This window comes from Podarcis gaigeae (assembly GCF_964106915.1).
Source record: "Podarcis gaigeae genome assembly, chromosome: 7".
Lineage (NCBI taxonomy): Eukaryota > Metazoa > Chordata > Lepidosauria > Squamata > Lacertidae > Podarcis > Podarcis gaigeae.
The window spans coordinates 46,708,579-46,736,331 of record NC_139683.1 but is presented as its reverse complement, the minus strand read 5'-3'; positions in this window follow the sequence as shown (position 1 = coordinate 46,736,331).

Sequence of the window (27,753 nt, the reverse complement as noted above, 5' to 3'; positions counted from 1 at the left end):
GTGGCAAATTCTGAAGCTCATCATGATAATTGCCATAGCAGTGCCCCTGAAGGAGAATGTTGTGTTCTGGTATGAAGCAGAATCCCACAGAGAAAGTGACAAGGCTGGAGGTGAAGCTGGAGGCAAATTGAAGGCTACTGGATCATGGACTGAGCAACTTGCTCCAACAGAGGTTGGGATCAGGCTGAGACCTTTAATGTCCATCTCCAGATTATCTCCTCCAGGCTCCACCCCCTTGAGGAGAACTTCAGAGGCAGTCCATCCTCCTTCATTCTATAGCCTGCCTCCTGTGCTACCATACTTGTGATGTGAGGTAGAAGGCATCTGGTTCTTCAGGCTCAAGGGAGAGGGTGGAATCTGTCTCTATAGGTCCTGGTGGTCTGGGGGGTTCCTCTGGGGGCTCCTGTCCAGCATCCTCAGGTGGGATGGTCTCCCTATGTTCAGCATTTCATCTCTGAGCCCTGAACCTGACCTGGCTCCCCTTCTGGTGCCCCAGCAGCCTCTGACTCAGTGTCCAGATCACTGCAAGTCTTAGAGGTCATGGCAGAGAGTTCATAGCCAGGGCAGATGGTTGCAGGACACAAAAACAAAGTTGATTCTGTGAAGAAAAATACTGAATTATGCTGAGTGGGGTGGAAGCCCATCAGTGCTTCAAGAATGTGGCTTGTTCAGGAAGAAGACAGCATCAAGATCATGGCACAGTATTTCAAATATTTCTTTTGCAGAATGATCTCTGCTTGAGCATGTAACATAGAAGGAGACAGATGGTCTGCTGAACGCACCACAGCATGCCATTATTGTCCCAAAGTACATTGCAATTGTTCTACATCCAGTATTCATTGACTCAGTCTGTGAAGCCCATTTGCATGCAAAGTTGAAAGGTCTCAGGTATCCTTAGCATATGCCATTGTATTGCCATATGTCTTAGCTGCCTAAATATTGAGCACAGCTGCCACTCAAATACCCATTTAGAAATCAGTGAATGATTGGATTCTAAACAACTCTATCAAATGGAAATATGCAGATTTCAAAAGTACAGCAAATACTTAACCAGGTTTTATTTTTTTTAAAAAAAACCCCCACATATGTTCTGTTGGTTTGCAGCTTATTTTTATTTAAACACTGTTAACAATGGGAGGAAATGGAAAAGACTCGTCACTGGAGCACATGGATCATGTGTATACAAAGCTTTAAGCTTCACTACTCAAACTATCTGTCTCCTTTATTTTTGGTCATTTTAGATATTCCACTGAGGCTCCCTTATCAAAGGGGATTTGGAGGCAAATGTCATTTAAAGTTGTTAAGACTCAGCATACAAGAACAGCCTGGCAGAAATGGAAAACACATTTCTGTAGAATTTACAAAAATAGAGCCCCCTCTGGTGACCCACCAGAATCAAATGTCAGTAGCAATGATATTTTCATTCATTTCCTTTGCACCTTCTTTCTTCCTTGGGTTTCTTTGTCTGTTTCCTAGGCAACCATGCTAACATTTCTGCATAAGGAAAGGAAATATTCTCGACTCCAAACAGTCTTCCGGATAGACTGGAAATGGTTTAGGAATTTCAAATGCCTGCAACATGTATTCATCAGAAACTTGCAGCAGTATGAACAAAAAGTGCGGCACCTGTGGCACAAAGGCTTTGCGTGTTGAGCACCCCCAAAGACACCCTCAAATAAAGACAATTCACACAGAATTTCTTTTTTGTTTTTTGGCATAATTTTGGCCTCTACTTTATTGATTACAGCATGTGAGTGGTTCCTTAAGCATTGGTTAGCACCTATCTGTTCCCACTTAGAGGTAGGAACAGAAGTGACATCCGCAACCCTGTGAAAGTCAGTAAGGGGAAACATTTTAGGGGAGAGCCTAGAGCTGGGCACCAGGCTCTCACCTCTCCCCAAATGCTCCCAGGGGCCCTTGCATGGCCCTAGCCCCTTGCCAGGGGTTCGGACAAGAGCATCGTGAGCCCCTGGATTCCTTTAACACAATACCCTTGCAGCAGCAGCATTGGAGGGGTCGGCACAGCCAACCATACCCCCTCTACCAACCAAAATTAACCAATGCCTAACCGCAACCTTACAAGTTGTGACGATTTGCTACGCAGTAGGCAAAAAACAAATGGCACCAGCCAATCAGCCAAATAGTAAAATTCCTACCAGGCCCCGGCCCCAAAGCAGATGACCCCATGAGAGGGATAGCAACAGCCCTAAATATAGGCGGTGGGTGGGCGGGTGATCCAAGGCGCAGTGAAAAGAGGAAGCCCAACGCTACATGCAGGGAATAAATAACCCCTCATCAGTCACTCAAACATTGCTACATGAAATTCTCCCCAGCGACTAATGAGGTGCCCAATCAGATTCATGGCCATCCATACTAACCCGCCCAGCAGCAGAGGAATGCCCTGGTTGCCCCCACTGCAACTCGTGCTCTCCATGAAGGAGAACACGCTTTATATAAAGTCTGATCATGAATTATTAGGTGAAGAGAGAAGTTTGGAGGAGTAACTGGGTTATAAGAATCAGGCGCATGGTGGGGCGGATAAGAGCAACATTGGTCAGCTTCAGAATTATGGAAGGAGAAGGGACAGGTGTTTATTTTGAGGCTATGACTCCTCCAGCAACACCATCTTCATTTAGCACCTACCATGAAGATGCTCAGGAGCGCATGGTGCTCACTTAGATGCAACCACTGAGTCTACATAGGGGGGGCTGAAAGAAAAGTTGTTCCATGTTGTTTTTAATGAAGCATTGAATGAAATTCTCTTGGTAAAGAGATTTTCTTAAAACTCATTAAGAAACTGGGCAGAAGCCTTTTCTATCTTGTATATGGTGGGATGGTAGAAGGGGGGTAGTGTGCTGTTTTTGATTCTTTCTTTCTTTCTTTCTTTCTTTCTTTCTTTCTTTCTTTTTCTACTTATTTAACATGGCTCTTTCAGAAGTGATCTTGGTCCACTGTTCACTAACCAAATAAGGGAGAAGTGTGTCAGCTGATACTAGATACAGGGTTTCCTAAACCCATCCACAACCCAAGCAGTTTGGTGAAATCAAATGGCTTTGCCACATAGTTAATTGATACACATTAAATTAGATAAGCAGTGCAGTAGAATCATAAGTAACTGCAAGCATGATTCTGGCTATTTGAATGTTCATTTAAGCAACCATAATGCAATCTTAACCATGTCTAAACAGAACTAAGTCCCATTGAATTTAGTGATGCTTACTCCCAGGTAAAGGGATTACAATTGGAGCCGTTTGTCTTTTACATTCACAGAGGCCTTATTATTCAACAAATGTGCATAATGGCAAATATAATTTTGTCATTTGTTTAACAAATATGTACTAGTAGTCTAACACTTTGCATATAATGTCCTTATTTCTGCTGATAATTAAGTTTCCATTTGACAGCTTGATAAAGCAAAACCAGTGTGTTCCTGTATTTTTAGGTGAATTACAACAAATGAGCTTCCATGTGTGCTTTGATATATATGGGAAACGCTCTGGAAATATGGGTGCTAATAATGGTCAGCGTACATCTCAAGCTGACACAAGTGATGCAGATTAGTGGTGTGCATTCATTTTTAATACAAGTGAAAAAGAATGAGCCCTATTCATTTAGTGGTAGAAAAAAGGAAATTCAGAGTAGTGAAGTCTGAATTTTTTTTAAAAAAGGTTCTCATTGTCTGATACATTTTTCACCTGTTAGTATTGGGATGAACAACTGAAACCCCCTGGAACAGCCTGTTCAGACTATAACAGTGTTGCAGGGAGTAAGAGAGAGGAGTGAGACTGACCAATCTAAAATGAGGACCCTTTGTTCTATATGAAATTTGGCAGCTGGAAGGGTAATAGAGGGCCTGAAATTTCACACCAGTTTGATGAAAAACACAGAAGTTACATACAGGACAAGATCATCTGGGTGTTCTATTGAAAGAAGTGGGAAGTTTATAGAATGTGCCCCTTATTTTCCCACCATGTGTCAGAAATTTGGCAGATTTTTCTCTCTCTCCTTTTTTTATTTTATTTGATAGAAGTATATTTTAGGGCTTTTGAGTCAAGGTGATCATGTAGCATGAGCAGCAGCGATGTTGGGGCTGCATGGATACACCAGTGAGGGCACCCACCAAAGTTCCCACCCAGCTCCAACTGCACCACTGCCCTGCACCATCCTGGCAAGAGACAATGCTGCCACTGTCAGGAGAGTGGGGCTGCCGCCCCACACCGGCCACTCTGGACTCTTTGATTCAAGCCCTTTGTGGTTGTTTCCCCTTTAAAGCAGAAGCCCCTGACAACAGTGCAAAGAAAAATTGGCCACTATCTCCCTTCCGGTTCACCAGGTAAAGTCCCAAACAGCATTACCCCGGCATGACTGGTTGATTCCCTTCTCAGTCTGTTGTTACCTTGTGTGGCGGGGCCTCGGGCCCCACAGTTCCCTAGATAATAAACACACGGACACCAATATTTTGGGTTAATGGGATAAATTAGGTCACAACTTTATTGGTTACAGATGTGAACAGTTTGGCTTCGGCCAGGCTTCCTCAATCTCGGCCCTCCAGATGCTTTTGGCCTACAACTCCCATGATCCCTAGCTAGCAGGACCAGTGGTCAGGGATGATGGGAATTGTAGTCTCAAAACATCTGGAGGGATGAGGTTGAGGAAGCCTGGCTTAGGCATTGGGTGAAACCAGACTATATCCTGACTCCTGCACTGGTAGGGGGAGCCCTATGATATACATCAATTAAGAGCACCCCCAGGGTTCTCAGTGGGGACGTGCCATGGCACTAGCCCACGCCCAGGCTTCAGACAGAATCCACAACCCTGGATCCCTTTAGCGGAATACCCTGAACGAGGAGGGGCAGACGGAGGCAACAACCTCCTCTCCTATGAGCAAGGCTTACCCAATGCCCAGAGGCCCTCCTGCAACTCCGCCCTCCCCAGGGAAGGGGAGTGGTCTTGCTACAACTTGTTTTCGTAAACTACTTTGAGAGGTGTGTTGTTTTTTACAATCCAGCCGTATATGAATTTTATGAAATAAATAAACAAACTTTTTTTTTTAACCATTTGAAAATCCTGAGCTGCTGGCTGGTTATTATGGAGCATGGCTGAAAATGTCTATGTTTAAAAATGAGCTTTAGCAGCCCCTTCTGTTCAATGAGTGTTGCTTGCTTATTTCTTTATGATAGTTTGACTTTCTCCCAGTATTTATACCTGGAAAAATACCTGAGAGCTGCAGTGTTTCCTGAAGCTAATTTTTTTAAAAAATAAAATAAATAGCTTGATAGATTTCAGAAAACCAGGATACATGCTGATTTAGCCCCTGAGAAATACACAGCCAAACATAGACTTTGCCTAATGTGGAGCATTTGAGGTTTGTCATGCTCCAAACCACACTGAACTTAGCTGGGAATGGTCAATACATGGATACCAATTAAAGTCATGCACTTCTAGAGATGGTGACTTTTCTTCGCAAGTTGGCTTGTTTGAGAGTTAATTAAAAATAATAATCTCAATGCAGTGTGCCAATAAACCTAGCATGCCTAGAAGTGGCTTCCATTGAAAGAGACATGGGACAAAATAAGTGAAACCAATCAGTGTTAAATACAACCACTTTGAAACTGCAGTGGGGGTAATATTAGCAAGTGGAATATTGCAAGAGTAGACTGTTCTAATGTAATATAGAGAGTCACACCAAAATCACTATGAGAGCAATGTCTGCTGTTATATTGCATGTCCTTTATATGCCATTAGCAGAAGTTGCATAAAGCATCCCCAGATTTGTTTTAAATGGAGCCATAATGGTTTATTCTTGTTTATTTAATTTTAATGCAAAGTCATTAAAGAAAAACAATGATCTGATGGTTTCTGAGCAACTTTAACATTCTATTGAAAGACATAAAATAATCTGAAGGTGACATCCTGAAAATACATTTCCCCTTTTTCTGAAGTCATCATAAAATAACTGAATTACAATTTATATAGATTAACTAAACTTAGCACATAATCAGTAGTATGAAGCTGGCGAGGAATTATGTTATGAAGAGGATCAGGAATAAAAAAAAAGAATAGGAGGGGTTTTAACTAAATTTAAAATATTTATTTGCAAGATGAAATGTTTAAATTTATGTTTCATATTCTTTTGGGTACTTCCGGCACTTGCCTAGGAAGAAAATCTGATCTCCCAGATTTTCATTGATCTGGCATCTTCCCTTAACCTGGTAGATGTACTGGCTATGGAACAAAGTCTGCTTTGTACAGTATTTCACAGGCTCAATAAAGGTATATGTATTCGGAATGTGCATTGAACACAAGATGACAACTGAGTAGTATTACTTGAAGACCATTCTTTTCACCCATGAGAATTATCTATTTATATGTGAACAGCAAAACATGTGGCCCTGGGGTTGGTTCTCAGTGGTTCCAGATGTGATAACTACTAGGGTTGCCATATGGTTTAAATGTACTGTTGAGCTTTTTTTGGCAAAATTGCAAAAGAAAGTTGATGTTTCTGAACTATTTTTAAGGAAATTCAGAAAAACAACACTGCTGATGTCTGGATTTTCCTGGACATTTTTGCTGCTTTCCGCCCAGACACTGCTTCCGACTGCAGTATTCCAGGTATGTCCAGGAAATTCCACACATATGGCAACCCTAAACTTTGTAGTCTTCAAAGCTTTGAAATGTCCCTTTGAGATTGTGGGAGTTGAAACTTTCATGTCTCATCCAGTGGCTATGGTATTTAATTCTATGCAGACAGTAGCAGGGGGAAATTAGGGCAAGATGGCCTACAGGCCACCACTGAACACCATTCTACAATCATTCACTGAATTCTCCTATGCAGTTGCAGCCATAATTAAAATCTTAAAGCCAGATTACAGCTCCATCCTGAACTATGATCCTGTGTTTTCATTTACTGCCTTTGCCCATCATTATTCTAATGTGTTATTTAATTCTCTTCTAAATCCATCATATTTGATTAAGTGATTACCACATCATGGTGTTCAGTGTGCACTTTTCAAAACGTACATGTGGCATCTCTATTAGCATATTACACTGTGCAATTATTCAAATGAGAATGACTACGAGACAAAATCAACAAAACCTGTACAAACAAAAGGCTGAGCCAAAGACCCACTTTCCTCTAAATATGGACTAGATATGTTGAAAAAGAACATGCTTATTGAACAAAATCATACATTGTTTACTAGAATGAAGCAAGACATATATGTGTATATGTTTTTCATCTGTTCTGCTCCACTGAGAGTTTGTGCTTCTTCAGATTTACTTGAGTGAATTTGAAAGAATATTCACTATTCTGCGCTACATGCTTTTTTCCCTTAAAAAATACAAGTGCTATTGGTATTTATACATAAATTAAATATGCAACATATTACAAAAAGGAGGAAAAATATAATATGTATTTCTACACTTTAGACCATTCAATCATGAGAAAAGAGGAATAAAATAAACGAACACTCCTTCATGCAGGACTCTCCATAGACTAGTTATAAAAATAATAGTTAAAGAGAAACACATATAACATATATTATAAGGTTCTTACATTAATAAGAAAAGGAAACTGGGTCAAAGAATAGTAAGGAAAGAGAAGGCAGAATACCAAAAGACCCTGGCTGTTAGGCGTTGGCTAAGGGGAGGCCATGGTGGATGAGACAGTGCACCAGTCAGCTCAGTGGACCAAATTCCCCTGTCTGTTGAAAAATACATTTATTTATCCAGCTTGCCTCTTCCCCCACTCATTGTTCTGCCAGACCCTACATATCCAGAGGAGATGGTGACACTATTCACGTGTAACAACAGCAACATAACAGGCTCCTCTTCATGATAAAATCCCATTTATTTCCCTTAAGACCTGTAGGGGCTATGAGAAGGGCTAGAAGGGTACTACACGTCCCAGGCATGGCGGCATGGCAGCAGGGCTTAGTGGGGACTGTCAAAGGCTGCCCACACTCTCTCCAGCTCAGTCAGAGTTTTCTCTAGGCTCATCATCCCATCCTGGATCTGTATGTAGCACCTACATAGTTTCTTAGGGACCTGCTTGAATGTCTCTACACATGTCCCAGGATTCAAACTCATATCACAGCAGGGATGAAATTTGCTATGGAAATGTGGGAAAGGGAATGTCTGCCATGCTGCTAAAGCTATGTACGAATGACACCTGAGATTAGTCCCGTCATATATTTAAGACCTTTTCTCATCCTCATAGACTTGCCCAAACCTAAGCCCAGGATTTATATGATCTTGGCAGAATGGTTGCTGACGTAAAATCATTCCCTTTTGACTGGTTCCCTTGTAACCAAGATAATCTCTTTTATTACATTAATTTAAAAAAATTAGACATCATATGTAGTGCAGTTTTTAAATCTATTCATAAATTATCTGGAGTGAGCAGTGAAGTGGCCAAATTTGCTGATGAAACCAAATTCTTCAAGGTGATAAAAACAAAGAGGGATTGCAAAGAACTCCCAAAGAATCTTTCCAGAATGGGTGAATGGGCAACTAAACGGGAAATGTGGTTCAATGTATTATGCAAAGTGATACAAAATTATGCATATCAGTGCAAAAAGTCCTAAATTTGCCTAGGGGGCCTGAACTATTGGCAACTGGCAGCGATAGAGATCTTTGGGTTGTGGTAGATAATTTAGCTAAAATGTCAACCCGGCAGCTGTGAAAAAGGCAATGTCTTTTTCTGTGTACAGTATTCTGTGGAATGCTGTGTACACTTCTGATTGCTACATCTCTAAAATAAAATAAAATGTTAGAACTGGAATTGGTGCAACTTAAAAGATCAGGGAGCTGGCATAATTTCCCCACAACAAAAGTTTGCATTGTTTAGGGGTTTTTTGGTTTAGGATAAAAAGGCAAGTAAGGAGGATTATGCCATCTGAATAGTGTGGAGAAATTGGAGAGAACAAGAGCTTTTATCCCTCTCTCCAAATGCTAGAACTGGTGGCAGATTCGAGACAGGCATAAAGAAGAACTTCCTTACACAATGAGTATTATGCCATGGCATTTGATGCCACAAGATGTAGTGTTGATCATCAGCTTGAATATATCTAAAAGGAGATTAGACATATATATGGAGGAAGCTAGTAGTGACTATAGTCATGATGACTGTGCTACCTAGGGCAGGTCCACACTGTGTGATAATGTGCATTCCATGCTGGATGTACGCATCATTTTTATCATCCCTGTTGCACACTATTTGTCAGTCTAAAGTACATTCTGCTGGAATGGTTATAATCTGGTTTTGCGCTGAGAATGCAGTTCTCAATCACTAGCTGCATACTTGTGTACACAGAGAAAGCTTTCTCAGGTCACCTCCTGTTGGACAGACCTTAGTGACTCTGCAGAACTGTGCTGTTGTTGTTGTTTAGCCGTTTAGTCGTGTTTGACTCTTCGTGACCCCATGGACCAGGGCATGCCAGGCACTCCTATCTTCCACTGCCTCCCGCAGTTTGGTCAGACTCATGTTTGTAGCTTCAAGAACGCTGTCTAACCATCTTGTCCTCTGTTGTCCCCTTCTTCTTGTGCCCTCAATCTTTCCCAACATCAGGGTCTTTTCCAGGGAGCCTTCTCTTCTCATGAGGTGGCCAAAGTATTGGAGCCTCAGCTTCAGGATCTGTCCTTCCAGATCAGGCCTGATTTCCTTCAGAATGGATAGGTTTGATCTTCTTGCAGTCCATGGGACTCCCAAGAGTCTCCTCCAGCACCATAATTCAAAAGCATCAATTCTTCGGTGATCAGCCTTCTTTATGGTCCAGCTCTCACTTCCATACATCACTACTGGGAAAACCATAGCTTTAACTATATGGCAGGACTGTGCTCATCAACCATGTTTAACTTGTCTATAAATTAAATAGGCCAAACATGATGCAGTATAGAAACTTCACCGCCTCTGTATACTGATATATATATATATATATATATATATATATATATATATATATTCTCCGTATATCAGTACATCAGCACACCAGTTTCCAGGTCGTCTCTTTTGTAAGACTGTTCTTGTTTTTTTGAGGTCTGTGGAATTACTAGTTGAGGGGAAGGAATCAAGAACACAGTTGAACAATAGTTTGAAAACATGCCCGCCCCCCGTGTTTACAGGCAACACAAATAGCTGCTGCTTGCAGTGACATTATTGCACCAACTGGAAACCAGTATGTACAAAAGTGCACTGTGGAAAACTGACCTCAGTGTATTTCAAAGGCTACATGTGTACATAGCCCTAGAGGACTAGAGAGAGGGTGCCCCTGAATACCAGTCTCCGGGGAACAGCCCTGGGAGAGGTCTGTTGCCCTGTTGCCCTGATGCTCTGTTTGTGAGTTTCCCAAAAACATCTGGCTGACCAGTGTGGCAAACAAGTGACAGTAATGGACTTAGTAGGCCTTGGTTATGATTCAGCAGGACCCTTCTTCTTATGTTCATATTTGCACTGTGCAAAAAACACTAAACATAAATAAAGTGATATAAGAAGAGAAGGGGCCATCTTGTCTGTGGGCACTGAGCTAATGAGATATCTGAAGAAAAATCTTTTGAAGGAAGAAAAGCACTCCGAAACAATTTATTAAGATAACTTATATTGTTAGCAAACCTATTTATCTTGGCAACTGACTGAAGAGGGGGTGTCAATAGGTATGGAAGCACTTCTTGATACACTGAGATTTTTCTATTTTTAACGTGTTTTGATTACAGGAAAATGGTTAAATATATCACCCGAGCCTCATTAAAGTTTGGGTTCAACACTGAACAAAAGTACTAGAGATCAGCTCCCAAACTGGGCATGTTGTTTTGAAGTGAAACGACAGTTGCCAAGGTAACTATGGACAGGAGGAGGGATATTGGGGAAGAAATGGATGCTTCAGAATTGATTTGTCTTTTTAAAAAGACTTGCATATTCATGAAAAATAGGACACAGAAATACAAAAAAGAAAAGAGAATATTGCATTAAAAAAATCTACCAGTAGATTCAAATCAAAACCCAGAAACAAAAGACTGAAGTATCAGAAAAATAATTATACTTACCAATATAGCTTGCTGTTTTGAACTCTTTTGAGAAACTATTCTCCTCTCTCTAGCATCCTTCCTGTAAATTTGTAGCATAGGCTGGCGTTTGCAGAAGAACTAATACCAATAATACAATGTAGCTATTCCTTATGGGGAAAAGTCTGTATTTGCTTCACTATTTGCTTCAAAATGATGTGTACAAGGGAAAAAAGAAACAGCAAAACAGCTTGAGGTTGATGCAAAATAAATGAAGATCCATACTGTATATCAGAACATGACCTAATGGAATAAGTATGCATAGATATTTTTGTCCCGGTATTATGGTAATATAATGCTAAAATCAACATTAACGGAAACTTTGCAAAGGCTTGGAAACATAATTGTACATCAACTCTACAGGTGTTCAAAAATTAAAAAGGAGACTTGATCATAAGGTCACTCAGTAGGAAATTCTAAATATCCCCATCATTCTGAAACTTAAATGTTAATTACAGTTAAGACTTCATTTTAGTTTTCGTTTGCTTAACAGTAAAAAGCCAAACTTGTGTGTGTGTGTGTGTGTGTGTGTTTTGTGTTGGGAATTGAATTCGAAATTTTCCAGCTCATCAGAGATAATTTCCCCCTGGATTCACTATGGATCCAGTAAGCAGAGCAGCACTGGAGGACCAACTGAGCGCTGGTGAGATGCTTTAACACCACATCCACCCCAACTCTATCCCAGAATTTCTCTTATCTGTCCCACTGGCGAGAAGTGAGCAAAGATCACTTGTTCCATCTAGCCTTGTCCCCTCAAAGCCCTCCCCCTAGAGACAGTTACATCCAGTTACATTAAGTGTAAACAAAAGAGGGACAATACAAATGTAATCAATAACGATTTTTAACAATAATTACAAATAACAACAATAACAGTGCATTCCATTTTGAACCCAGAATAGAAGCAATGAACTAAAGTAGTTGTAGGAGATCCTTGAGCAGCTGGCTGATTCTGATGCATATTGCAGTCCAACAACATTGGGAGAGGCACAGATTCATTCACAGAAATCCAGTGTCAATAGCAGGGAGTCTAGATTGAGTTGGATTGAGTTGATCTGACACTATTCTTGGAGTAAAGTATTGTTTCTCCATCCTCTGGAAGAAACTCTGGCATTCACTTCCACAGTAAATAGTAATGGCCACCAACTTAGATGGCTTTGAAAGAGGATTAGATAAATATATGGCAGATAAGGCTATTCAATGGTTACTAGGCACAATGGGAGAGTGTTGCTGTGATCAGGTCTTACTTTTGGACTTCTCATAGGCATCTGGTGGGCCACTGTGAGAACAGGGTCCTGGATTAGATAGACCACTGACCTGATCCAGCAGAGTCTTCAGTATAAAATTAGATTTTTTGTAAATTAGGGAAGAAAGAAAGAGAAGAATTGGATTTGGGGCAGAATATCTGAAAAAATCAAGATACCCCATATGAACCTACTCATGGTTTTTAAGATCTGCTTAGAAGGCCCTGCTGAATGCCCCACCACCAAGAGAGGCTAGGTTGGCCAGTACACGAGGCAGAGCCTTTTCTGTGGTGACATCTCAACCATGAAATTCCCTTCCAAATGTTGTTACCTGATGAACTTCATCTTTGTTTAGTTCTAGGTGGGCCTTGGCAGGGCCATAGCTAGGGGCTGGTGAGGTGGGCCCCCTCCAGGGGCGCAGGCAAGGGGAGGGGCTCAACATCGGCTAAAAGATATGCTCATAAATATAAATATTGATTATTGCCTCACAAGAAATGGTTTTTAATAGAGGGTGAATTGAATGGGTGGAGGGGGCAGGGGTGGAGGAGAGGCAGAAAGAAGAGCTAATTTGTTTGTGGCTAGGGGGCGCAATCTGTACGGTTCTGCCAGGGGCGCAAGATCACCTAGCTATGGCTCTGGGTCTTGGAAACCTTTTTGTTCCACACAACTTTCATATTATTATATAAATGCAATTGTAATTTAGGGGAAAGGTCATAGCTCAGTGGTGGAGCATCTGCTTCCAGAATGTTCCAAGTTCAACCCTCAGCTTTTCTAAGTAGGGCTTGGAATGTCCTTTGTCTGAAACCCTAAAGAGCCAATGTTGACAGTACTGAGCTGGATAGACCAATAATCCAGTTCAGTATAAGACAGCTTCCTGTGTTCCCATGTAATTAATTCTGCTGTCTGTTTTTTAAAGTGTTTTTCACTTGTCCTTAATTTGTTCACTGTGAGGGTTTTTTTAAAAAAATAAAAATTAAATGATAAGTTACCTCAGGGTCCCTTCATGGGCTGAAAGACCACTCATAAAGAATTTTATAAACAAATCCATAAGATGGAGATCAGAGCAGAGAGAGGAGATGTGTTCAGGTTCACCAGATGTTAGAGTGTGTAAATACAGAATGAGGCATTCGTGGGCTGCATGAGAAACTAAACACATGACTTGTTACCTGAATGAAACATCTTATATTTTTATGCCACACACAGGAAGGAGAGCAGCTCAACAATTATCACTACAGCTAAGCATTCTATTACCCCATGCCTGTAATAAATATGACTCTGTGTGTGAACGTGGAGCGTTCAATCAATAAAGACCTTTATGTTCAGAAGCCCTTTTTCTCCCTGCAGGAAACCAAGTGGTCTATTGTAAAAGACATGAGCTTTTATGACCTTGCTTATATCTTTTTGTACCTCTCAGATCCCAGCTGGGAAATGAAGGCTAGATTCTTTCTGAATCTTGTGTGCTCAGTCTGCCTTATTTAAACTCATATCAGTTCCCATCTGCGTCCCTTTCATTGTCACCTGCCATCTGTCTCAAAAAAAAAAACCAACGACTCTAGTATTCTCAGTTATATACTGGAAGTATTGCCCTTTAGTATTTGATGGCCAAAACGTGCAATGTATTAAAAAGCTAATGAGCTGCGTTCAGAGGAAACATACCTTCTTTATCAGTTAACTCAAAAGCATTCTCTCTTGGCTGTTATGCCTCCCTCCCTCTCTAGCACTATTAGAGGAAAGCCAGATTTGCTGGATTTAAGGGGGAGGGGGAGTTGAGGTACATAAGAAAGAACCTATCCTGGACATGACTCTTGCAGAAGCAGTGACTGGTAAGAAATTTATCCTACCCAATCCACACTTTCTGAATCAATATGTGAACTGAAGCACACCAAATCCCTCAAAATTCACATTTCTGATTTAGCAATGCAGTTCTCTAGCAAAAAGAAAAGAAAAAGATGCATACCAAAAAAAGTGTACATTAAGGAAAAGCTTATAAAAAATACTTATGTTAGTGAAAGACATGTAGAAAGACGGGAAAATGCTTGTAAAATGCATATATTTGGAGAAATTGCATACAAAAATATGTATGCATGGATGTTCTATGTGAATTCTTTTTCCTTTTAAAGAAAAGCAATTTAGAAACGGGGAGAACCAAGTTTAAGATTGGAAAAATGACAAACTGAAAAAAAACAAAATTGACAGAATCCTCCATCCCTGTGTGTAAGTTAACAACCTGATTTGCTTCTTGGCCATGTCTTTTGTTCATATTTGCCTAGCCTGCCTTATTCCCAAGCGGTGGTTTTCTGCTGGTGAGAGTTGTCTGTCATGTTTATTGGTGGTCAAGAAGCAGGGGAGTTTTCAAATCCAATCTTTGTGAATTCTTGATTTGGGAGAGCAGTTCTCTCTATCTGTAAACCCATGGGGGTCAAAAAGTTCTGAATGACATATTTTGAACTTTAGGAATTACTTTCTTTGTTTAGCTATGCAATCATAGCACTATCACTGATGGTATACACTGGTGGTTCATAGTGTTATGAGTTGGGGGGACAGCTCTCCCTAAATTCTTAAATTTAGTAAATGTTATAATTTTGCTAATAGTTGGAGTATTAAGGGATGGTGCCAGGCTCAGTGTAAAAATACAGGCTATTCCAGTTTTCCTGTTCAGGAGATTGCCATGAAGAAGCAAAGGGAGGCCAGAGGACTGGGCCATCAAGAGCTTTTGACAATGCAAATGCTGTCCTTCCCCAGCTGTGAGTAGTGAACAGAGCAAGAGAATTGTTAGGAAGAGCATACCAGGATTACAGGGGGGCATGATTACAGGCGGAAGATGTCATTACAGGGGGGAAGTGTCAATTTGCAGGAGAGCAAGAAGGAAGTGTGCAGAACTTTAAGAAGGTTTGGGACAGGCTTCACAAAGAGACCAGGGAGCATGGCTGGCTTCTGCTCTGGACACAAGCTGGCTGAAGCTAAGGTAGAAGCAACAAGAGATGTGATTGAGGTATGATGTTCTGCAATCCTTCCATCAAGTCTCAGGTATAAATATTTGTAAATAAACCATATTTCATACACTACAGACTCCGCTGTGCCTCATATTCCTAAAGGAAACACAAAGCCTGGTTAAGTCCCAAGACCCATGGAATCTCACACCATTCGGAAGGTATTGGAGTAGCCTGTAACACTATATATCGGTATATATAGTTCGACCCAACTATTCAGTGGAACTTGTCTGTAGTGCAAGGAATAGAAATGTACCAAAATCTATGAATGGAGTCCATTAAAGAATTTCACAGTGTGTCATTCATGAACTGTGGTACATTATCGTAATTATCAAGCCGTCTCTCTCCTCAATATTTAGGGCACAATAACTACGCAAGGAATCTATAGCAGATTATGCTCCAAATCATATATATGATTTAACTTATACTGATAGTAATTCATTAACCCTTCATTTCCAATGCATTGTCCATGCACACACAAATATCCGTATCCTCTTACTTCTGCTGAATGTATCCATCTACTATGGGAATTGCTTCTGGTATGAATGAAATTCTGGATAAATGTGATAGGAATGAAATGATGATCTGACCATCACTTCTCCTGCTTCACAAGTGCTTATGTATTTATTACAAACCATGATTTCTTCCACATAGTTGCATTGCCAAAGCACTACTCAAATCTCAGAAGCTCAGGTTAATGTAACCTAAAATGTCAATAGCCCCCTGTGCCACAGCTTCACGCTGCTTACTCATAATCTGTTTGCCATCCACTACAGTCACTAATAAAAAAATGATTGTAGTTGTTATAGGACAAAAAACCCCTCAAATTTCTCTGTGCCTATAATTGGATTTATCTAGTTTCTGGGAAAGGTAAATGATTGGCTTCTGTGGCCATAGGTAAAGGTAAAGGGACCCCTGACCATTAGGGCCAGTCGTGACCGACTCTGGGGTTGTGGCGCTCATCTCACTTTATTGGCTGAGGGAGCCGGCGTACAGCTTCTGGGTCATGTGGCCAGCATGACTAAGCCGCTTCTGGCGAACCAGAGCAGGGCACGGAAACGCCGTTTACCTTCCCGCCAGAGCGGTACCTATTTATCTACTTGCACTTTGATGTGCTTTCGAACTGCTAGGTTGGCAGGAGCAGGGACTGAGCAATGGGAGCTCACTCCGTCGCAGGGATTCGAACCGCTGACGTTCTGATCGGCAAGTCCTAGGCTCTGTGGTTTAACCCACAGCGCCACCCGCGTCCCTTCTGTAGCCATACTGGACTATTAATAGGCAGGTGTTTCACTCCTGTGTAACCCCAATGGAACACAAACAGTGATACAAAATATTGCGGATGAGGCAATCTCTGAATTGTATGGGCTCCCCAAAAGGATATTGAAAGCAATAGCAAATACAGTGGTACCTCCGGTTAAGAACTTAATTCATTCCGGAGGTCCGTTCTTAACCTGAAACTGTTCTTAACCTGAAGCACCACTTTAGCTAATGGGGCCTCCGGCTGCCGCCGTGCCACTGCCCCACAATTTCTGTTCTCATCCTGAAGCAAAGTTCTTAACCCGAGGTACTATTTCTGGGTTAGCAGAGTCTGTAACCTGAAGCGTCTGTAACTTGAAGCATCTGTAACCCGAAGTTCCACTGTAAGGTGGTATGCTCCTAGAGAGCCATTGCTGTTCTTATTGCCTTTTATTACACAATTATTTAATGCAAATAATATGGTTTATACAAGCCTGCCTTGAGGTTTTATTTTCTCTATTTTGAGAAACAGGGTGAAATGAAAAGGCAAGTGTGCCTTTCATTATAATGGATAATCTGAAATGCAGGTCACAATGTGCTTTAGCTCTTTGGAGGTAGAGTGTCCACTGGGAACTTTCCAAAGTCCACTTATAACACAAGTAGTGAAGGATAAATACTAAAGATGGCTTGAGTGGTTCTTGTAGCTGGAGATGAACTTGATAGCATGTTGTTGTTGAGATGATCACAATGATGATTTTCCTTTCATTTTTTTAGCCAAAGGCTTAGAATGAAAGGAAAAAATTCATCAAGGTTCACCAAAGCAAGCATAGATTCAGCAGCTATTTGAAGTACATCCCAACCCACCCAATTTATTTTGATACTGTGGTCAGGAGTGACCAAGAGGCAGCCTTCTAAACCCAATGCCCCCCAGATGCTTTTAAATACAACTCAGATCAGCCCAAGCCAGCAGAGACCGGGGCTCATGGGAATTGTAGCCAGAAACTTTTGGAGGACCCCCAATTGGTGTAGCCTGCAGTAATGACTTCCCAATTGCATCTGCATTCCTATGGCTGCATTCCTAGCAGCCATTACACTATGGCTTGCTTGTATAAAGCAAACCTTTAAAATGAACTTGATATTTCTATGGAAGGTATATTTCATAAATTCCCATAGCTTTACTACTGTGTGTTTCAAACATATTTTAAACTTGATCCTGAAACATTTGCTGCCTGGAAAATGTATTACCTCTTTCTTACATTAGATGCTTTGTCTCCCTCTTGAATCTCATTTATCTTCCTCTTGGTCATTCCATTCTTTGCTGAGCCCACAGGAGTGATCTTGACTCTTGATATTATTATTGCTAAGTTCAGGACTGTAGTAGTGTAATGGACTAAAATCATGTGCTCATGGAAAAGAGACAGAATTATTAAAGAATACATAAAAAGACAATATGTTTCTGTAAAGTCTTTAAAAAATAATAATATTGCATATTTCATAAGTTTTATTTTTTAAGCTTACCTCACGAACATCCTTTTATTACCTGTGCTCACAGTCTCACAAACTACTTACAGATTCACATATTTATGCAGGATGGCATAGTCCTGCATGATATATGGTTGGCACACTGAACAATTGAGCAATCAAATATTTTACTGTAATTAAATATTGTCAAAATAGTCTAGGAAGACAAGAATGCTATTTATGGTATTAGGAAGGGCAAAAATGAGGGCACATTTCACCCAATCCTGCCTCAAAAAATTCACTTGTTTTTAAATTGGTGTTATGCCAGCTTATTTCTGTTTTTCTTTCTTTCTTTTATGTAACTTGGGCTGAACTTAATGTTTCACATGAAAACCAAGGAGAAGTCTTCTTAAGTGAATAATTCACATCCGCTGAACCTTGTTATAAGCAATAAAACTACAGTACTATTTTCACGAAGGGATTTCATGGTTCCATAATAACATTTTACACAATTGTTTTAATAATCAGCATAAATATGACACCTGTTGGTGACTAAAGTATTTTTCCAATTAAAATAAATGCAATAATTTAAAAATACTTGATGGTTATAGGCCCTTGCCCTAATTTCATGTTGGGGGTGGAAGTCCTGAGGCAAAGTATGAGGTTAGGGTGTGTATGGGAAAAGAGATGAAATGGATGGAAGGAAGAGAAAATCCCTCTGCAAACAATAAGTTCAGCCCTCTGGCAAGAGTGAACCATCTCTCCCAGAGCAGCTAACCTGACAGGGAGGAAGGGCTGGGAAGGCTGGCAGAAAGAGAGAAAAGGGATAGAAGAGAGACAGACAGACTGTCGTACAGTCACACAGAGAGAGGGGGGGAGGGGAAATGGCATGCAGTATTTGCTGTGCAACAAAACAATTTTGTTGTGTGATGCAGGTGACAAAATGGGGGTGCAAAGCAGACTACAAAACAGCAAGGAGCAGGAGGCATGGGAGTGGAAGTGAAAACAAAAGCAGGGACATGAAAGGGTCTGAAGAATAAGAGAAGATAGTGGCTTCACAATGGGGCAGAATGTGAAAAGGTTCTTAGTATTTGCAGTGCAGGGGAGGCGGGAGGTTACCATAAGAGCTGTTTGTATGCATAGGTGGGGATTGCAGTAAAGGAGGGGGAAAGAAGGTGAAAACGGGTGCAAAGCAGCACTGCACAATAAACAAGAACAGTGGCTTCAGAAACAGGGTTGGGAAGGTGAGCTTAGCAGCTGCATGGGGTAGGAAGGGAAGGCTCTAGTGGGTTAATGTGAAGGGAATGGTGATGTGGGGGTTGTGATAGAGGCAAACAGGTGTGCAGCCCTAACAGAGCATAAAGATAAAAGGAGTACTCACCTGGGCACAGTGATTTGCCACCCGGGCACAATGATTTGCCAACTGGTTGCTGTTGGGCAGAAAATACTTGGCTTCGCTGGACTGCTGCAACTGGTTTATAGGAAGAGTAACAGAGAAATCGGATCAAAATGGTTTTCAACTGAGATCTCAAAAGTTTAAAACTGAAAATGACTACAGGGAAAGAGAAGGAGGTGGCAATAGGGGTTGAGATGTAATTGTGGAAGTTCAAATGCTAGGTATCTTTTTTTATTAACATTCAGAAGGCAGAACTTGAACTTGTCTTGTACTTTTAAGAAGCTTTATTTTAACTCCAAGTTTAAAAAAACCAACAACCTGTAATGTATGAGCAAACCAAAATAGCACCCAGACATTTCTTTTTTGTCTGTTTGAAGGCAGTTCATCACTTGTTAGGTCTTTGAAGTCATGTTTCTTGGCAGGAAGCACAGTTTTGATTCTTCATCCCCAGGAATAGAACAATCTTTCCCTCCAATAAATCCATTGAGCCTCTTCTTTCTCCTAGATGGGTATTTCTGCACTTCTATAGAACTGGTGAAGAAATGTTACTAGTACCTATTTAGAATATGTGGTGTATATGCAAATGGATTGCACTCTTAGAGGTTCGTTATGGTGTTCTCCAACCCTCCCATCCAACCCGTATAAGGGACAGGTGCTAGCAAAACTTCCCCTCCTCTTCCTTGCAGTTTCCCCCAAGTGCCTTCAAAATCTGATCCATGGGGTTGGGGAACCCTCCAGAGAAGATTTTAGGCATGCACAGGAGAAGGAGAGGAAATGGAAGTGTCACTGCAACAGTGAAACTCCACTGACACTGCTTTGGCTGCAACTCTAAAGGTTTATACCATGGGTAGGCAAACTAAGGCCCAATCGCATTCTAAATCCAGCCCATGGATGATCCAGGAATCAGCGTATTTTTACATGAGTAGAATGTGTCCTTTTATTTAAAATGCATCTCTGGGTTATTTGTGGGGCATAGGAAATTGTTCATTTATTTTTTTCAAAATATAGTTCGGCCCCCCACAAGGTCTGAGGGACAGTGGACCGGCCCCCTGCTGAAAAGGTTTGCTGACCCCTGGTTTATACTCATTAGAGTATGTCTCTTCTACTGTTTGACCCTGGGCAAAGAAAGATGACACAAAGTGTTGAGGTGAATTTACCAATGGTATTTAGACTGGACACATAAAACAAGTACACTTCATTTTAACACAAAATTGAGAGAAGTGCAGATTCTGAATGATGACTGTGCTTTGTTTTGAAAAGTTCAAATTCGGCACTTTGCCTTTGAACATGAGCTCAAATGATTTTTTCCCCCGATGCCTTGTTGCAGGATCCCTAAAGCTACAGTATCTATAGAAACAATAGCAGGGTGTTGGAAGAGAAGACTTTGTTGCTTCCTGTTTAGTTTGCCCCTTTTGCCCCTTCCCCTTTATGAGAATTCTGATCAAAAAGCATGAACTGTGAGGCTCTGAGACCAGGATTCAAACGGGGAATTTGGAAACAGTGATAGATGGTTCAGGAGCAAGTCAATAAACCTGTCTGGTGTTTGGTAGCTGTTTAAAGTTTCAAGCCTTGGCATCTCTGATTTCCTGAGGGTCTCAGTGTTCAGAGATGCAACGATGGTGATGGAAGTGACAAAGAACAAAAAAGGGGAGGGGAGCAAGAAAGCAGAAACAAGGAAAACAGACACATTTTTTGTACTTCTCAACATCTCTCTGCATTTCAGTAGCTTTGCCAAAGTGGTCACACCTCTAAGATTATACTTACCCTCTTCAGACACAAAATAGTCAGGAATGGGGACGCGCTTGCTGCTCTCCCACCCTGTTCCCATCATCCTTCTACTTGTGGAGGCAAACTTCTGATGTGAGAAACTTCCTGGAAGATCATTTTAGGACACTGGAAAATGCAGTGTAGGAGAAAGGTAGCTTGGGGAGGGATGTGGCCCAGGGAAGTCCTAAGGGCCAGGTAGAGGACTAGAGGGGCACATTTCCTTCCCCAAGCTGGCCAGAGGTTCCCCATCCTTGCATTAGCCACCCAAACTGGATGAATTCTTCCAATGGTTTATGTAAATATGGCAAACCATGGGGGGGAACAAGATGGAACTACATGGAAACCCAAAGGTCAAAGACCATGGGGATAGATCAAGAGTCACCCAGCAACACTTTCTGGGTTTGTTATCCAAAATCAGACAACCTAAATGTGTTTTTTAATAAATAAAATAAAGAAGGGGGTGAATATAATCACTGCCTCTTTAAGGGAAAGTATATCCACCTCCAATTTCCTACAAATACACTCTGCAACCTAATATAGGTGACCTAATAAAAATATGCTTTAACAGAGAACACGGTGGGGCCCAAAGCTTTGAAGGATGCTTTTTTAAAAACAAAAATTCTCCATTGGAAGATATCCAGTACAATATAGCAAAGTAATATGAATGGGGAAAGCCTAAGACCTCTGTACATAAGTCATCCTTTGTGTTCAAGTCCATTACATAATAAAACAAAATTAAAACCCTGCATTTAGCACATCTGGAGTTGTGTGCATATTGCTATTTTCTGGACTATGCACATGCACACATACACACTGTCAAAAAAAATTATCTGCTCTGACAGCATTGATTGCATATCTATCCAGCAGAATGACTGATAGTGGACATTTCTTTCTCTTTTGACAGGTGCATCAAAGCTGACAGCATCAAAAATCTTTTCAAAAGGGAGATCATCACGCACAGCCAAAACTATGGTAACAAATCCAGCGGGCAACCCTATTCATACATCTTATCAAAAGCACAGAATTATAGATCATTCCCAGTTTTACTTCTGAAATTTTGATGTGCTCCTTCTAGATCAGCATTCAGCACCTTGTCATTTCTGTGATCTATACACTGTCCAGTATGCAGCTTTTGAATAAATGAAGTTGGGAGCAGTTCAGTACACAGCTGAGATTCCCAGTGTTTCTCCTAACAAATAGGACTTAATCAAGGGCTGGAAATTTTCTGTGAGTGGGGAAAGTATGTTGGTTCCCTATTCACAAAGTTGGCTGTTGCCGTTTGTTGTAATTTATTATTTATTCTCTGCTCTTCTACAATAAATACCCAGAGCAGCTTTTAAGAAAATAACAAACTGAAATGTTAACATATAAATTCATGAATATAGTCAATATGATTTTTTCCCCTTTTTATGAAACATACGACTAATAGATTGTTGTGATAAGGATATTATATCCAACTTTCAGTTTATTATCAAGTTTTAGAGTGATATACATCTGTTCTAAAATTCACAAATGTCCCATTTAGGCTGTCTACATCTTTAACCAAGTGTGGGGTAACTTACCTCATATAACCAAGATGCTTAAGTCTAATTGATATGTGAAGGGGTTAATGCCATAGAGTAAGCTGCTCTGTGAGGCATAGCTAGATCACTTCCCCTCCACTTGGGAGGAAGGTCCCCTTCAGTCTACCTAAGAAGCTCAACATGTAAAGAGGTCTGAGCTTGGTTGCTCCAAGCTTAGACCTCATGGCTCTTACAAGCCATTCTTATGTTCATATACCAGTAATTTAGGAACTTTTACCACCATAACTAAGCCAATTTTACTGCCTATGCAATGTTTTTTGAATGCTATATGGAAAAGCACATGAATCTGACCTTTACAGAGTTTGTAAGTAAACCATTTTTAACTTATCAAACGTGTAGTCTTTTTCTATGCTGGGAAAAGAAGGGGCTGTTTTGGAACTCAAAATGACACATTTTAAAAGTATCATGCTTTACTTTGCTGCATGTTTTCTGATTTTAAATCTCTGCTGGGATTCCCTTATCAAAGGATACTTCCCCGAAACCTGGATGTTGGCATCCAGGGAAGTCTCCTTTTATAGACCTTTTCTTTTCCTTGCCACCAACCTAAGGGACTTAAGGTAGTGCATATGCGATGTCCTGCTCACAGTTTCCCTATGAGGGGAACTGAAAGAGAGAGGCTAGGCAGGGAGTGTCATGGTTGAATGGAGATTTGAATCCAGGCATCTCCACACCACACTTGGCATTCCTTCTGCTACAAAGTGCTTCCACTGAGCAACCTGGATGCACAAACAAGTAGATGAGCATGCACTGTTTCACTTGGAGTTATAGCCATCCTTGTAGCAGCAGGGGGAAATGTGTCACCCAGACAGCTTGAGAAATGGTGCCACAATATGATGTCCTTGTTTGAGGATGAACAGAGTGCATTGTTTATTGTGGGTAATTGCTTGGCGTTGTCTTCCTTCTAAGTCCATTTTTCAAACATGCATTTACTTCCCTATCCTGTTTCATTTGTATGTTCTGCTCTCTCTCAGCTTTCTTCGCCGTCACAAAGCAGCTAAGGAGATATCTGCTGAGAAAACTAATGATCATGTAAACTCTGGGAGTGCTCTGTACGTGTTTCCATGAAGAAATATGCATTGGCTGGCACAGATCCTCCTTTCTCTAAGCTGGCCAAATGGATGAACAGAAACATCATCAACTTTTATGCTCCAGCTTTGCTTTTGTCTTGGCCCACCAGGAATTAAAAATCCCTTCCTTCCTTGTTTAGTGTGCATTAAGCATTTAGATTTGGGAAACAAAAAGATCCAAATAAGCTTGAGGAAAGCTGTAATGGTCCCTTAACATGGCATTAATGTATGTTTAAGATGAGTGGCGCTGGTTATTAATGTTCGCCTGTTATGCTCGCGCAGTGATTCTTTATTCAAAACACTGATACAAAATAAATGAACCCTTGTGCAGCAGGAGCCGTCAATTTAGAAATGGTTACAAAGCAATAATCAGAGAAAATGGATCATGGTGTTCATGCCTTGGCAATGATTGTCCCTCTGTGGAGCCATTAACAAAATCTAGTCATTGGATCAGCATGCAATTTTAATGAAGCCACAAGTAAACAAACGGCAGCGTTATGTGGGCTTGATGTCAGTTGCTTTGTGAGAAAGCAGCTCTAACAGTTTTGCTTTCCTCTTGGAGGGTGTAGTTTTATTTTTTATTTTTAACATGATGGAAGGAGATGCATTTAGGAGTACTTATTTTAGCACTTAAATATTTGAACCAATTGGCTGTCTACCTCCCCATATGGTGCAAACCACCAGTCTTCCCTTCAATTATGTTGGGTTACAACTCCCATCATCCCTGACCACTGGGTCATGCTGGCAGAGGCTGATGGGAGCTTGAGTCTAGCAACATCTAGAGAGCACTGGGCTGAGAAAGACAGTTGTATCTGAATCCTGGTTTTCACGCCTTCCTCTTCTTCAAAGTAGGTGCCATGTATCCTTGGATAGAATGAATTATTTTGGAGGGGGATCATACACCCCTCTGGGCTTTCTGAACATTTTGATTTCAGAAAGGATATATAAGATGGATATTCACTTTTGAAATTACATTGCAACTAAGGAAACATTATCTCAAAATGCTCTTTTTTAAAATGTTCCTTTCGTTAGCCTAGAAATATTTGAGTTCAGTAGCTCAGCTTGATAGCAAAGTTTGTCCCATCAGATAGCAAAATGGCACAGTGGGGAATAACTGATAGGAAAGTCTCTTTGAGGGTGACTGCTGGGTGCACATTATATAGGTGAAAGCACCTTATAAATAGTCAGAGTTGACCTGCTTTTGGCAGGATAGCAGCTAATGCTTCCAGGAGGCAATGGTTGTGACATTCATCCTTCCTCCCAAATATCCAACATGCCCACCTGGTGACCCTCCATCAGACACAATGAGAGTAGCTAATGGTCAGGGATGGTGGGAGTTGTAGTCCAAAAGGTCTGTAACATTAGTAACAAGGAATAAATTCTTACTAGTCCAGTGAAACACCCTCACATTTCAATAGATTCTCAGCAAAATTCTTAATGGGATCTGACACCCACATATTTGGAATGTAAGTAGTGCTTAGTTGAGCATGACCCACTTCAACTAAATTGTTATGAATTTTTCAAGGAAATGTGGCACGAGAAGCAAGGGGTGCCAGATGTCGCACAGGGAACTGCAGAAATTTGAAAGCCCAAAGTCCACCACTATGGAGGGAGTGAAGCTAACAAGCACATTCTCTGCTCTTTCCCTTTGTGAAGTGGAATTTTGGAGAACTTGTGAGGTGATATGTTTAAACAAGGCTCAATCCTTCCTTCCAATATAAGTTCTAGAAAGGTACATCTTGGTCCTGAATACACTTTCTTCTAAGTAAGTTTAAAGTCCTCTGTAAATGAGCCTCAGTTTATACTATTTAATTATTATTTTTTTCAATGAAAACTGTCTCCTCTGCTCTCTCTGGACACACTCCACTATGCACCACAAACCTTAATTAAGAAAAATAATACTGCAAGTTCAATTACAGTATGTTCTCTCAATTTTTCCTACAACCATCAATGAATGTTAAAACATCAGTGAAAACAGAATTCTTCTTACCATGGTTTGTTTTTACCTTTTGTGTAGTCTATTTATCCTCAATCACTGCCCCCCCCCAAAAAAACCTACAATATTCAACAACAAAGCTGCATTCAATAAAAAGCTTTTAAAGAGCTGTCAGAGTCTTCTCATCAACTACTTTTACTTTCAGAACTTGTGCTGCTGGTAATTGCTAGAAGGTGAGATTAATGGATCGTCTTTTTTAAAACGGGGGTACAAACAATGCAATAGTATGATATATTTCCTCTGCTCTGCCTGTGGTGAAATCAGATGCCAAAGCCCCTTGATTGTCCAGCTATTCCTTGGATAACTCTTCCTTTTTGTGTTTCCTCTTCTCCTTTGTGCTTCCACTAGTATTACATGCCAAAGTGTTCTGCTGGAAAGTCAGAAGACAAGCAGAGCCTTGGAATAAAATAATCCCTCACTCAGACTTGTTCTTGTTGCTCTCTAGTGGCCACTGTCTGTGCTTGTTTGTTTGTTTGTTTGTTTGTTTGTTTGTTTGTTTGTTTTGGATTCACTTTTATGTGAGTAAAAAGAAACTTTTCTCAAGGCTACAGTCTGGGCTCTGTGTGTCTCCAAAAATGCATCCTGATAGCTGAAGCAAACCATTATGAATCATAGATATCTCCATCATGCTGGTACATCAGCCGGAAGGAGGCAAGTCAAATTTTACATGCTAGCATTTTCAAGCAATTGAAGGGTGTCTAGATAACATTTTATGTTCCCTATAGTGGTGACTTAAAATTGTGTATCCTATCCAAGCCCAGCATGCTTGTTTTTCTTTTTCATTCCTGACAGAACCCAACAGAGCACTGGGTGCAACTCACTTCCTATTAATCTGCAGCAAATTTCCCACTAATTTTAATGGACCAAGATTGCTCCCTTTGCTTATATTGGAATGTATGTTGAAACTGAAGGCAGAGCAGCTCATTTTCACATAAAGGTCCCAGGTCCAACCCCTAGCATCTCCAGACAAGGGTGGGAGTGTCTCCTGCCTGAAACCTTGGAAAGTCATTGCTGGTCAGCATAGACAATACTTTGCTAGACAGATCAATGGTCTGACAGTAGAAGGCAGCTTCCGATGTCCCTAATATGCTACAGTTGAAGTTCACATTGACAAGGGGTAACATGAGGTTGGAAAGTTCTATTAGTTGTTTCCACATAGCAAGTGCTTGGACTTGAAGGTCAAACTTATGATCTCACAGACCATTGACTGGTTCATAAGTACCATGAATGGATCTCTGTTCACAGGCTTTCCCACCTACTCCTTCCAGCTGTAACGCCATGTGCCTTTCAAAAGGCTGCTTCTGAGGGCCAAGTCACTCCTGGAACAGCAGCAGGGAGCTCGGGCTATGGATGGAATGGCCAGAAATTTGAAGACACACCTCCTTCTACAACTGTGAGGGCTTCCCCTTCATACTAATGCTCCTTGGATCCAGGCCCATTTGTACTGATTACATTCAGAATGCTTTGTATGAGGAGAAAAAGGATGCCACAACGTACAATACTGGAGGGTATGGTGTTATCCTCACACAATGGCACTTCAGCATCTCTTTCAAACAGGTGAAGATGTTGGGAAAGAGAAACAAACAGAGTTATTAAAATCAATGGCAGTTATGATACAGCAGTGAGAATAAAATGAAAATAACAGGGAGCAATTTCAGCACAGTTTCAAAGGTTAAACATTATCCATAGATATTCGATTCTATACCAGAGACTATAGCGCTAAATTACTTTAAACATTTGGCTGTCTACCACCCCCTGCTTTGAGGGATCAAGAAAATATCCGCACCTTTAACACTTTACAGATTCCGGTGATCTTTAGCAGAATTCACAACAGTTTGATTGGTATAAAACCAATAAAGGTGTGTATTGGGTATTACCCTACTATCAGCAATCTGAAAAGTGAATCAAATATATTTTACCTCGTGCTTTCATCCTGCCATGAGTGCTGGAGGCTGACC